Source organism: Marmota marmota, unplaced genomic scaffold, assembly GCF_001458135.2.
Source record: "Marmota marmota marmota unplaced genomic scaffold, marMar, whole genome shotgun sequence".
Classification (NCBI taxonomy): domain Eukaryota; kingdom Metazoa; phylum Chordata; class Mammalia; order Rodentia; family Sciuridae; genus Marmota; species Marmota marmota.
The window spans coordinates 12,035,070-12,048,304 of NW_026000016.1; the positions used below are offsets into that span (position 1 = coordinate 12,035,070).

Sequence of the window (13,235 nt, forward strand, 5' to 3'; positions counted from 1 at the left end):
GACATCACCCGGATATTATTAATCCTCAGTTTGTTTTTCCAAAATATCAAGTCTCACATTAAATCCTTTATTCTCCATGAGGATTTCTGGAGTAATCACTTTTTGGCTAGACTACACATTTTCTATATCAGATAACTTTCCCTGCATTCCAGTGTATTTTGATCTGGGTTTGTACTTTTAAAAAAAATCCAGAACAAGTGCATCCTAACAAAAATCAGTTTTAAAGTTTTTTTTTTAGCCAATATTCTGTATTCTTATTTATTCTTATTTAGGTAAAAGAAAGAGCTTATAAAACAGCAAGGCTTTGAATACAATTCATAAAAAGATTTTAACATATTTAAAATAACTACTAAAAAAGAAGCAAATGCAAACCACTAATTCTGCTATCCATCCTAGATATTCTTGCTAACTGGTAGAATTTGATAATGTATTGAGAATAATGACAAAGATTGGAATGCAATTGATGAATGGTGATTGGTATGATGAAGAAGGGTACTTTGGCAGACTGAATTATTAGTCTTAATTATTTCCTCACTCTCGCTTAGTGTTATTATGCATCTATACACCATGGCTTTGTGGTGGGAAAATTATGATTTCTCACTCTATGAGTCAACTTTCTGTTTCTGTAACAAAATACTTAAGTTAACCAAACTAAAAAGAGAAAAAGTTTGTTTTGCCTTAGTTTTAGAGATTTCAGTCCATGCTTGATTGGCCCTTTTGCTTTTGGGCCTGTAGTGGGAATAAGTACATCTTGGTAGCAGTGTGTGATGGTGGAAGCCCATTCACCTCATGGCTTCGAGCAAAAGAGACAGAGGAAGAGGAAGAGACCAGAGTCCCCCAAATTTCCTTCAAGGGCATGTCCCCAGTGACCTATCACCTCCCCCTAGGCCCTACCTCTTAAAGGTAATACCATCTCCCAAAATTGTCAAGTGGGGACTGAACCTTTAATGTATGAGCCTGTAGGTGACATTTAAGATTCAAACTGTAGCACCCACACTTTGCCTTTGGGTGTAGCTTTATGACCTATTTTGGTCAGTAGTATATTAGGGAACATGATGCAGTCAGAGTCTTGGAGTTTCAGCGGAAGTGATCCACACCATGAGAACATCCCCATAAGTAGCAATTGCCCCTCAACCTGGGCTTTGGGATGAGATACATGAAGCAGATTCATAGCCCCAACCAAGCTCAGAAGACTCACAGCCTGAAGCAAAGAAACTTAGGTCCAGCATAGATCAGCCCAAACGCAACTGAAACTATAAATGACTAGATTCTCAAGTGTGAGTGTTAATACACAAATACTTGGAGTTTGGGGACAGTGTGCTATGTAATATTGTTGCAGTGATAGTTTACAGTCACAGAAGCTTCATCCTCTCTGATAATCTGTGTTCATCAGGGTGGGATTTATCTGAGCCTTTGGGATGACTCACCAGGCCTGGATAATGGAGAACAAATCTTCTACAAAGTGATTGGCCCTGATTCTTCTTGAGAAGTTTATTTGCTCCTGTTGTTCCTCTCTAAAAGTCATAGTTTTGAGCAACAACTCTTACCCTTCATTGTCTTTAGTGTTGCTTAAACATTTCCATATTCTTAAACAACATGTTTTAACTATTTTTTGCTTATTTTTTTTAGAGATTATTATTCGCTTCTTACTGTCAAACAAGAGGGTCTAATTCTACAACTATCATTTCTTCCCCACCCTACCCACACACATCCCTATTTCAGTCTTTGTGTACTGTTGTCCCACGGAAGATTAGTTCTAGGACTCCCTCAGATACCAAAATCTAAGGATGCTCAAGTCCCTTATGTAAAGTGGCATAATATTTTCATAGAAACTATACACATGAATCGACTTGAGATTATTTATAATACTTAATACAATGTAAACTTATGTGAATAGTTGTCATACTAAATTGTTTAGGGGATAATGACAAGGGAAAAAACCCATCTATACATATTCAGTAAAGAAAAAAATGTTTCCCAAATATTTTTGATCCACAGTTGGTTGTATCCTTAGAAATAGATAAGGAGGATTGACTGTATTTGATTGGAAGGGCTCTTAAATATGAATCCCTGTAGATCTTTGCTTTCAGGCTGGTCAGTCTCAGCTTTTCTGCCTGAAGATGTAAGCTGTCTTGCCAATGCAAGGAAGAGAATGAGGGGAATCAGAATTCAGTACAGTGTTCTCAGCTGTGTCTGGAGCCCGAGTTGTAGAGCTTTCTTCCTGTTGGGGGAAAGGGTTTGGGGTTGGGCTACCTTTGAACAAGATGTCTTCCTGTTTCCAGCCCACTCTCTCCACAGTCTTCAGAGATGCCTCCAAGTTCTGAGCCTTTCCAAGGTCTGTGATTTACGGTTGTTTTATTTTTGTTGGCTTTGACCCCTTTAAGCTATTCAGTTTCAGCTTTCCCCTCACTGCTAAGCCACCTCAACTTTTTTGCTTTCTATTACCCACATTTTATTGACGTATTTTGCCTATTTCCGCCTCCTTCCTGTTCTCTTGCTGTACTGTAGTTTTAGCAGAGTTAAAGGACGTGCATAATGCCTGTATTTCATTGAGAGTTTAGTGGTGCAGTATGTAGATTTAAAACACCATTGATGGCCTAGATCGCCTCCATTATTTCTAGAGGTGTTGATCAGACTGTGAAGATAATATACCTCCTTAGGTTTCTTTTATATGAAATACGTGACATGCTTACTCTGTACCCCAAAACTTCAGGTTCCAGTCATTTTGATTATTTTCTTGCTTGAGTTTTCTAGTCTAAATGCCAGACAACTGGAGTACTAGACAAGGATTAGAAACAAAACACATTTTCTACATAAAGTTGCTTGAGGCCAAAATGTTTAAAGCAATTGTATAGTTTTACTTTAGGATCAAAATAATTTTGTTTGATACATATGAAATAATCTGTTATATTTTTGTATTTGACATATGGCCTAATTTTTACAAATAAATAAATATAGTAGAATGTATTAGTAAATTTAAATACTTATTTTAAAAAGTAAATACACATATAAATAATTTAAATTTACTTATACATTCTATGTCTATTGTTTCTTACACTGTCCTATATTTTTACTATAGGAAAACAGGTTAAGGTCAAAAGACAGAGATTTATAAATTAGAAGAATTAATCATTCTTCCCCACCCATTCATTTTCTAAGGCAAAAATGCATTATTGAGCCACTGGGCAACTATCCACAATTTGAACACATACCTAAGAAATAAGTTGTTAAAGTCATTTCACTAGTTCAAGATACAATAGACAATTTATTCCAGAATGAGGTATGAGGCTGACATATAAAATTGTAGAAGCTTGAACTGGAAAGTCAATTATCTGACTCACACACTCTGAAGTTTGAGAAGGAAAATGAGTGGATTTCCATGGAGAAGCCCTTTGGAGAGAGCCATGACAGTCCCCTCCTCTCTACTCATTGCCTTCCTGTCACCAGCCTCAATTCAGAAAGGCAAGGAAAAGAGGGACTCTCAGGAGATCACTTGGAGAGCAAAATGTATGTCCTTTGCCCTGAGCTAGCTGGGGGCTGGAGAGGACACATGCATAGGTATCTGACTCCCACATTAGGAGTCCTGGGGATGACAGGCTTGGCAGAGTGGCTTTGGAAGAGAGTCTTCATAGTGCTGGGATTGACCTGGACTTCCAGAGCTGGCCCGGGAAATAATTTAAGAGTGCTTCTCACGGTCCAGATTTAGGTTGTAGCAGGAAAACATACTTGTGGGGGGAGGTTGAGGGGCCGTGACAGCTATAGGACCTCAGTAAACAGATGAAGTAAATTGCCAGGTTCCCAAGTGTAGGTCCAGAATAAAGAAGCTCATTTTGGGTGGAGTGAAACACAAGGGAAATGGCACCAATGAGGCAAGGTTTCTGAGGAGCCAAGATAAATGCCCACAGGAGAAAGAGTCAGGCCAAGTTTCATGCAAAGAATGCAAAGCTCATACGTCGGGGCCAGACAATGAGAATATTCCTGGTCTTTTTTCTTCTTCCTTCCCTGTCCTTTCATACCCAAAGGGTTAGAATGTAGCCATGGGTAAGAAATAGTGACAACAAAGTAGGAGGAAGGAGGGATCACACATTTAAATGTCATTAGTCCTTCGATGGCACTTTGGCTGGTCTGGTATGCTTGCCTAGTAGGATGACCTAGATCCCTATTTCTGAGAGCCTGAGCTCTTAGTTATTTTCCTCCTTAGGCTGTGGTTGCTGTAATTTCCAATTCACAATTGTTGAAAAGCTTGGAAGAGCTGGTCTGCTCTCAAGTGAATCCCCTAGGCCCTGGGTTCTAAACATCTTCCTCTACCTCTCATATAATCATGACCAAGGAATGACTGGCGTAACCTACCCCTCACCCCCATGCGGGTTTACTAGCATAAGGAACTCAAAATAACTGTTGGGAAAACAGCAGCACCCCAGAAAAAAACCCCAACATGGCGTCTAACGACCCTCTTTCTCCTCTTTGTTTCTTTCACTGGCAGGAAATGTTCCCGCCGGCGCCAATGCTCAAACCCTGCTGGTGGGAAGCCTTAGCCCCAATTAGAATTAACCTATTGGGCTCCGGAACTGACATATGGAAGAGCTTGCCAATAAACAGGCGACCTGTTATCTACCTCAGCCCTGTGACCTCTCCTTAGACCTATATAAACACACAGCCTTTTGTAATAAAGTGGAAACCTCTTTGGTGATCTGTGTTGTGTGGTGCAGCGTCTTCCAGTCTTACAATAACCACATGGATTCACAGCTTTAAGTTCAATGGAACATGGTACTACCAGGTAGAGGTAGTCTCTTCATGGTAACTTAAGATCTGGGATCTGGTAGACCACAAGGTAGTGTGAATGAGAAGCCTAAATTTCACAAGTATGTCATTAATAGTTATGGTGAAAAGATTCCCTCCTTGGTTTTTTGTTTGTTATTTTTTAATTCTTTTTTTCTTTCTCTCTCTCTCTTTTAAAGGTATACATGACAGTAGAATGTATTTTGGTATATTATACATACATGGAGTACAATGCATGCCAGTTAGGATCCACTTCTTGTGGGTGCATATAATGTAGAGTTACACTGGTCGCGTATTCATATATAAGCAAAGGAAAGTTATGTCTGATTCATTCTATCTTTCCTGTTCCCATCCCCCTTCCCTTCCTTTAATTCCCCTTTGTCTAATCCAATGAATTTCTATTGTTCCCCTTCCTATTGCCCTTGGGAGTTAGCATCTGCATATAAGAGAGAACATTCAACCTTTGGTTTTGGGGGACTGGCTTATTTCACTTATCATGATAGTCTCCAGTTTCATCCATTTATAGGCAAATGACATCATTTCATTCTTCTTTATGGCTAATATTCCATTGTGTGTATGTATACCACATTTTCTTTATCCATTTATCTGTTAATGTGCACTTCAGTTGGTTCCATAGCTCGGCTATTGTGAATTGAGCTGCTATAAACATTGATGTGACTGTGTCACTATGGTATGCTAATTTTAAGTCCTCTGGATATAAACCGAGGAGTGGGATAACTGGTCAAATGGTGGTTTCATTCCAAGTTTTCTAAGGTATCTCCATACTGCTTTTCATAATGGTTGCACCAATTTGCAGTCCCATTAGCCATGTGTGAACCTTTTCCCCCACATCTTTGCCAACGTTTATCGTTACTTGTATTCTTGATAATTGCCATTCTGACTGGAATGAGATGGAATCTCAGTCTAGTTTTAATTTGCATTTCTCTAATTGCTAGAGATGTTGATCATTTTTTCATATATTTTTGGATCAGTTGTATTTCTTCTTCTGTGAAATATCTTTGCCTATTTGTTAATTAGGTTATTTGGGGTTTTTTGGTGTTAAGTTTTTTTGAGTTTTTTTGTATATCCTGGACATTAATGCTCTATCTGAGGTGCAGGTCATAAAGATTTTCTCCCATTTTGTTGGCTCTTTATTCACATTCTGATTTTTCTTTGCTATGAAAAAGCTTTTTAGGTTGATACCACTCCCTTTATTGATTCTTTATTTTACTTCTTGTGCTTTAGGATCTTATTGAAGAAGTTGGTTCCTAAGCTGACACGATGGAAAGTTGGGCCTACTTTTTCTTCAACTAGGTGCAGTGTCTCTGGTCTAATGCCCAGGTCCTTGATCTACTTTATCACTCGTTGTTTTGTACATACATTAATTTTAGCTATTAAGAGCACAACATAGATGTCACACACCAACTGTTAATTAAAAGCACGTGTCACATCTTGGAGGATGGGGAACCAACCCTGAGAGGTATTGCGCCATATTGGCACCTTAGCTGAATCCTCAATATGTGATTCTACTGTGTCAACAGGATGGCTGCCTCTGGGCAATGTGATTCATGGTAATACTGGTGGATCTTATAGTCAGGAGCCTCTTGTTATATCTGTGTTTCTCAAAATGAGTTCTTGCCTTGAGGTAATCATTACTAAGTGAAATACCATATTGATGGTAATGCTGGCACGTATTGTGGGCAGAGAAGGACCACATATTTGGAATGCATATCAGTATTAGTAAAAGGAATCTTTTTGCCACCCCCAATATGGAAGGGACCTATCATGGTAGCCTGGTTGTTTTCCTGAAAAGCATCGAATCTTTGCTATTGGCAGATTGGACACTTAGCAGTGGCATTAGGTAAGTCAATATTGGCCAGAGGACACTCATGTTGTTGGGATTATGCATGACCTCCATCCCTGCCAAGTTCTTTTACATTTCTTCATACAGATGGTCATCTATATTCAACAATTTCAGTGAAAGGGCACTTATAACCTCCAAAGTTGTTAGTTCATCTTGCTGGCTACTGTCCTAGTAGAGCAATGGAGCCTTCTGAAGGTGCTGCTTAAGTGCCAGCTTGGAGATGATACTCTCTGAGGTTACAGTGTCTGTCTCCAGACTGTGGTGTGTGCCCTAAATCAACAGTCATTATATGGGACTGGGGTGCCTAATAGCAAATTACATGGTACTGGAATCAAGAGATGGAAGTAGAAATGACCATCCTTACCTAGCATTTGAGGAATCTGTGCTCCCAGTCACCACAAACCTGGGTTTGGCATATTTGGAAGTCCTGGCTTCCAGAGGAGGAATGTGCCACCAAGTTATGGCTGATACTTTGTGACTTTGAGATCTTTATGCAACAGACTAACAGGCAAGTAAATGAACTGTGATCCCAAAGGAAAAATTGATCCTTATCATCAGGGGGAGATAGAGGAATAAAAGAAGAATATACTTGGAACCCACGATTCACCTGTGAATTTCATGAAACTTTCTTGCCCAATTTTGATGGTAAAGGTAAAAATAGAGTAACCCCCACTTGAAAAGTGTATGTTACTGGGAAATCAGACTCTCCATAAGGTAGGACCAAGATCAACCAACCAGGGAAGCTATTTAGGTAAGCAATAGTGCTGGTGAAAGTTGAGGGATCTGGTGAGTATCAGTTGTGACTGTGAGACCAGCCGTAGAACCAGGAGGCATATAGGTTTCTCTTGTAAATTTCCCCAGGAAAAGAGGCCCACTAGAATCCTGGAGGAGCTGCTCCCAGATGTATTGCACAATGCTGCTGGATACAAGCTGTGCAAGGGAAGATTGGACCATCCTGATGCCCTGCCTCATCCTAACTCTCTGGGACTGAAGTACCCCTCTCCTCAGCTGCTGGGGAATATTAATAGCTAATAGCACTCCACTAAAAGACTGAATATCTCTTTTCTTCCTGGAGACAGTCTGTATCCTGTGACTGGTTGGCGATGACCAGTTAATGGTACGGGATGTATAAATCTAGCCCCTTTGCCTCAATATGGGAAACTCTGTAGGATCATCCCAGTTCCAGCATCCTCCATGGGGTATTGATTATTGCACTAAAACTCAACTTCTCTGTAAAATCTTGTTGTCTTTACTCCCCTGAATGCACTCTTCAATAAATTTCTTACATTTTTTTCAGTATAGGAGTTTACGTCCTGGGGAACCTGATGAAAGGGAGTTTATTAATATTCTTTTTGCGTTTACTCTATAAGTCTACTTCCACAGTATAACCAAATGGCTTCTTTTTTAAAACATAGTTTTAAATTTGTTCTAATTAGTTATACATGATAGTATAATGCATTTTGACAAACCATACATAAATGGAGTACAACTTCTCATTCTTCTGGTTGTACACGATATATAATAACACAGGTCAGGTAATCATATATGAACATAGGGAATAATATCTGATTCATTCTACTACCATTTCTACCCCCGTACCCCACCCCTCCCATCCTCCCCCTTCCCTCCCTTCCCCTTCCTTCACTCCTCTCTGTCTAGTCCAAAATACCTCTATTTTTCCCCTTCCCCCCTTATCATAAATTAGCATCCACATATCAGAGAAAACACTGAGCCTTTCTTTCTTTGGGATTGGCTTATTTCGGAATGGCTTCTTAACAGCACAAATCAGATCATACCACTTCCTATTTTAAATTTTGAAATAGCTTTCATTTATTCTGAGAATAAAAATTGAACGTTTATTAGGGTTTAAAGGGCCTACCTTAAACAATCCTCTTTCCTATTTATCCTTCTCTCCTCTCTGTCCTTTGCTTACTGTGCTTTATGCCACTGACCTTTCTGTTGCAGGGACCCTAAATAGAATGTGGTGGTTTTTTTTTTTTTTAATCAGGACTCAAATTGGATAACCCAGTTCTACCAACAGAGTGCCTGGCATATACTGGTATCCAAAAGCATTGAGTAAATAAGTGTCAAGAGGTTAGAATCTAAGAAGGAGCCATTTCACTTCCAGACCATGGGACGGAGTCTGCAGTGCATCACTGGGTAATATCTTAGGACATATGGAGATAGTTGAGACTGAATGTTTTTGATTCTTTGTCCTCTCTAAGGGAAGGTAGGATCTGGAGGACTTGATGTTTAGGACTTCATAAGATTCCATACGATTTTCTCTCATCAGAATTCCTGTTGATATCCCCGGTAAAAGTCCACTAACAAATAATCCTGCCCTGGGTGAGGCTTAATTCTACTAGTATACAATAGAAATGACCACACTTCCCTGCACCCTCCGGAGGCATCATCTTTCTCAGCCCTTTTCTGACTGAGGTACTGAACACTTAGACCAATCTTGCCCACCACTTTCGCCCTTGTTGTGGCCTATAAGTACTTTTGTTGGTGGCCTCACCAGATGGCCCCACTTTCACCTGGATGAATGAACCTGTTGATTCACCTGTGCACAGAAGGGTAAGTGTTGAATTATGTCCCCCTCAAAACTGTTATGTTTAAGTCCTAACCTGAAGGTCCTCAGAGAACAACCTCATTGGATGTAGGGTCCTTTCAGAAGTAGCAAAGTTAAAATGAGTTCACTAGGCTGAGTGTTAATGCATTAGGCACACAGAGGTAGGCACACCAAGAAAATGTCATGTGAACATGAAGACAACCATCTATCAGCCAGGAAGAAAAATATGGTGGGGACCCTTCCCTCACTGCTGTTGTGATAGCCTTAAAAACTACTGCACAGAATCTGTGCCTGAAACTCTATTCCATCCCAGAAGAGGTGATTTGTCCAAGCCAGAGTAGATGTTTCACAGGAAGCATATTTAACTGACAATAAAATCACAGAGATTGGCCAGAATCTTTGAAGTCTTTCCCTGAAATCCCTGGCAGATCTCGGAAGTTCCACTGGGCAGAACTGGGCCATGTGTCTATGCTCTCTAGCTGTAGTCAGTTTGCTTCAACAAACTGCTGGGTGTATTCTTGGTATTGAGTACAGGGACTTTGCCGGGAGTACAGGCACTTAGATTCTTTTAATTGGTTCTACTGGCCATGTCCAAGAAAATGTGGGCCTTGCCTTTCTTGTGCCTTGTTCAACAAAGAGCGTTAGGGAGCAAGCCATTTTTCACTAGATGATTTGTCAATTTTGTTCCTTCCATGTTTGGAGGAGACAGTGTTTTCTGGAGCTTTCTTTGTGGTGGTAGAAGATAGGCAACAAGACAGACTGGTCTTGGTGTGTCCTTCACGAGGAACATGGAAGATTCTTCCTCATGTTGGGTGGTCAGGAAAGGCCTCTCTGATAAGCAGTCATTTAAGCGGAGAGCTGAAAGTTGGCCAATGAAATTTCAGTGTGGCAAGGAAATTGTACAGTCAGCTAGGACCTTTTCATTTTGAATATTATTTTCTATTTTTTACTTGAAAAAATCTCAGGTAAAATAAGTTCAAATTTTGCCTTCAGATTAGGCAATGGTACATTGTGATATTGGTGTGAGTTTGGCAAAAGAAGACATGAATGCTCAGATCTTGATAATACCAGCTTTTTCAGCTTTACAAACCATTGTCAAATGCCCTGAAGTATAGATTTCTGGCTGGTTTCTATGTTGAGCCCAGTAATGCTCCATCATATTACATAGATGATTTCATAAAAGTGAAATTAAGTACCTAAAGAAGCTTAGCTTCTTTCAGGAATGCTCCAGAACCCTTCTGAATGGTGAACTCTACAGTTTTCACCATATTGTGGCCTGAATTAGCTCCACAGGTATGATGCTGTTGTTGTCTCTAAGTGTCTCATCTATCTTTCTAAAGGGCTCCCCTATATACCTAAGGGCACTGACCCCTTTCAGACAGGTTATTACACTTCTCTGTTGCATATGGTTCCTTTAGGCAAAACTATTCCACTCCTAACAACTTTTATACTTTCAAAAAGAGAATACAAACAAAATAAAACAAAGGCCAAATATCTCTATTTCATATTCTAAGTATCTACAGAAAGGTTCCATGGTTGAAATGAGGCAGTATAACATTCTGACATATACTACCCTAACATCATTCCAAAGCCTCTTTGACTTTGGGGAAGAATCAGGTTTAGTTTCTAAACACTCTTTGACCTTCAATTAATTATCCAGAGCTTGGTTGCTAAACACTCTGCCCCCTAAAGTTGTATACTGCTCATTCTGTTTTATTTATTTATTGTTTTACTTTGAATATTTTCTTTTTACCACTTCCTCAGTCCCCAGAGTTTTTTTCAGAGTTGGGCTTCTTGATAGTAGTGTGTCTCCTGGGGGGGGATCAAGACTATCTTGATGGACAAAGGTAAAATACATTAAAAAGCTAAAATAAAAGATGGCGGAAGGTTTTCTTTTCATTCAAGTTCTTTGAGGAGCAGTTTCTGCTTTTCTAGTGATATTAGCACGTTCTACTCTATTATCTTTTTGGAAAGAGAAATGTAATCCCTATGCTATTTTCGAGGGTTCTGAAGCTATAAGGTACACAAAATACACTTATCTGGAAGCCTTTGGAGAACCACAGAAACCATGTTTCTAAGGACTATTCTCTGCTTTTCGCTTTCTGTTTCATTTTATGTGGCTGCTAAAAGCCCCTCAACTGTCCCGCAGTTTAATTAAGATAAACAGGCCCCATTGCCCAGAATGAGTCGGGATGAATACTCCAGTCCTGGAGGAAGACAGTGGAACCAAGCAGTTTCCAGGGAGGGGACTAGAGGCGAGCAGCAGGTCGCCGACGCTGGTGGAACCCAGCGCAGAGCGTCGCCGGAATTTGGAGCCGCGGGTTCGGCGGGGAAACTTGGGACGCGGTGGAGCTGGCGGACCTCGGTGACAGACTCGGCTGCGGTCGGGGCGGGCAAGCGCGGCACTTGAAGACTGCGGCGGCGCTCCAGGAGGTCCCCGAGGCCGTGCGCTCCGCCGAGCGCCACGCCGAGCGCCGTCGCGGGTGTTTACCGGCGTCCTAGCAACGGCTCGGCGGCGGGCCGGAGCCGCGGGCGGCGGGCTCCGGGAGGCGCTGCAGGTGGGTGCAGCGCGGCGGACCCCGCGCCTGGTTGCCGACGGTGGAGGACCCGGGGCCGCCCCCAGCCCCGCGGCCGTCTCTCTCTCGGTCCTCCCTTTCTCGGCTAGGAGCGGAGCCCGGCTCTCTCCGTCCTTGTCCTCCTCTCCGTCACCTTCCCTGCCTCGGCCGGCCCGGACCTCGGGCCACTCCAACCCGTCTCCACCATCCAGGCTGAATCCTCTCCCCCAGCCGCTCCCCGTCTCCTTCCCTTTTCCTCCGCCCGCCCTCGCGGCTCTGCGTCCTCACTGTCCCCCCGGTCTCTGCCGCCCCTTCCTACCCCGTCCCTGGAAACTCAGCCTCCTCGTGAAGGTGGGGTGGGGGCCGGCGTCGCGCTGCCTTGGGCTCGTGTCGGTTCTGGAATTTTGGGTTTTCTGTAGGTCCCAGGGACTGGCTTCTCGATGCTGAGAGTGCGGGTGTGCTCTGGCTCCCCAGGGGGGTTACCAGCAGGTTTCAGAGTGGATGGCCACGTTTCCATTGCTTTCTAAAGAGCTTGGTTTCGCCTCCGCTCTAGGGTCACAGAGATTGTGCACGAAAGGGTTTCATTTTATTAATGATAGTCGAAGCTCAAAACGGATTTGGAAAAAGAAAAACCAAATTCTATCTACTGGATCTGAAGAGAAAAGGAGGAGACTGTGATTCCCAGTTTGTGTAAACAAACACCTACATGGAAACCTTTCTCCTTTTATCTTTGAACTTTTTTTCTTTAAAATTTACTTTAATTCAAATATATGTACATTGTGTTTGCACAGATTCATCGTAACCATGGTTTTTTTTAGGCCTAAAGACTTAATGGATTGGTGATGGGTAGACACCAGAAGCAGTCTATCTTGATAAGTTTTGGTTTTAGTATTTTTGCCTGAGTTATGCTGACCTCATTTGAACACTCTCCCCCACCCCCCAGTAATATTGCACTTGTCTTCTGGATTGACATAGATCCCTAAGGTTTGCTTATGGCTTCTGCTAACCAGCCTTCTTGAATAAAGCTGGTGTATCCCTGTGGCTCCTGGATCAAAACAATTTGAATAGATTCGAATGTAAGTTTCACTTACATTTCTATAAAATTTCTCATGACAAAAAGATTTTTTTTTTGTATTTGTTAGTTCCTTTCTAAATTGTTTTCTAAGAAGTTATTGTATGGTATGTTGACTTCCACAATTTTATGTAATCTATGCAATTTCACATTATTCTTAAAAAAGGTGTAGGAAGGAAATGAGGCAATCACTACATCTTTATAAGATCACCTAAACAAATGTTATGCTTAAAATTAAAAAAAGAACAGAACTGTCCATCAAAGCCTTTCTGTGTAAGATAAAGCTATTTGCACTTATTCTTAGTTTATATTTATTCTCATGACATGGGGAAACTCAAGTGCCACACTAACATCAATATGTGCTTATATGTTTGAATCTAAAACATTTTCTGT

At 41.3% G+C, this 13,235-nt stretch overlaps 1 protein-coding gene across 2 annotated transcripts in view; it reads left to right on the forward strand.

Moving 5' to 3' along the window:
• Positions 1–11,260: 11,260 nt before the first annotated feature.
• Odad2 (outer dynein arm docking complex subunit 2) overlaps positions 11,261–13,235 on the forward strand; it is a 161,846-nt gene continuing 159,871 nt past the window's right edge. Inside the window, exon 1 of one of the 2 annotated variants that reach the window (XM_015483500.2) lies at positions 11,261–11,773. The gene's annotated coding sequence lies outside the window, so the exon portion shown is untranslated. Of the gene's footprint in view, positions 11,774–12,246; positions 12,847–13,235 lie in introns of those variants that run through there. The other variant, XM_048809162.1, reaches the window with a different exon arrangement.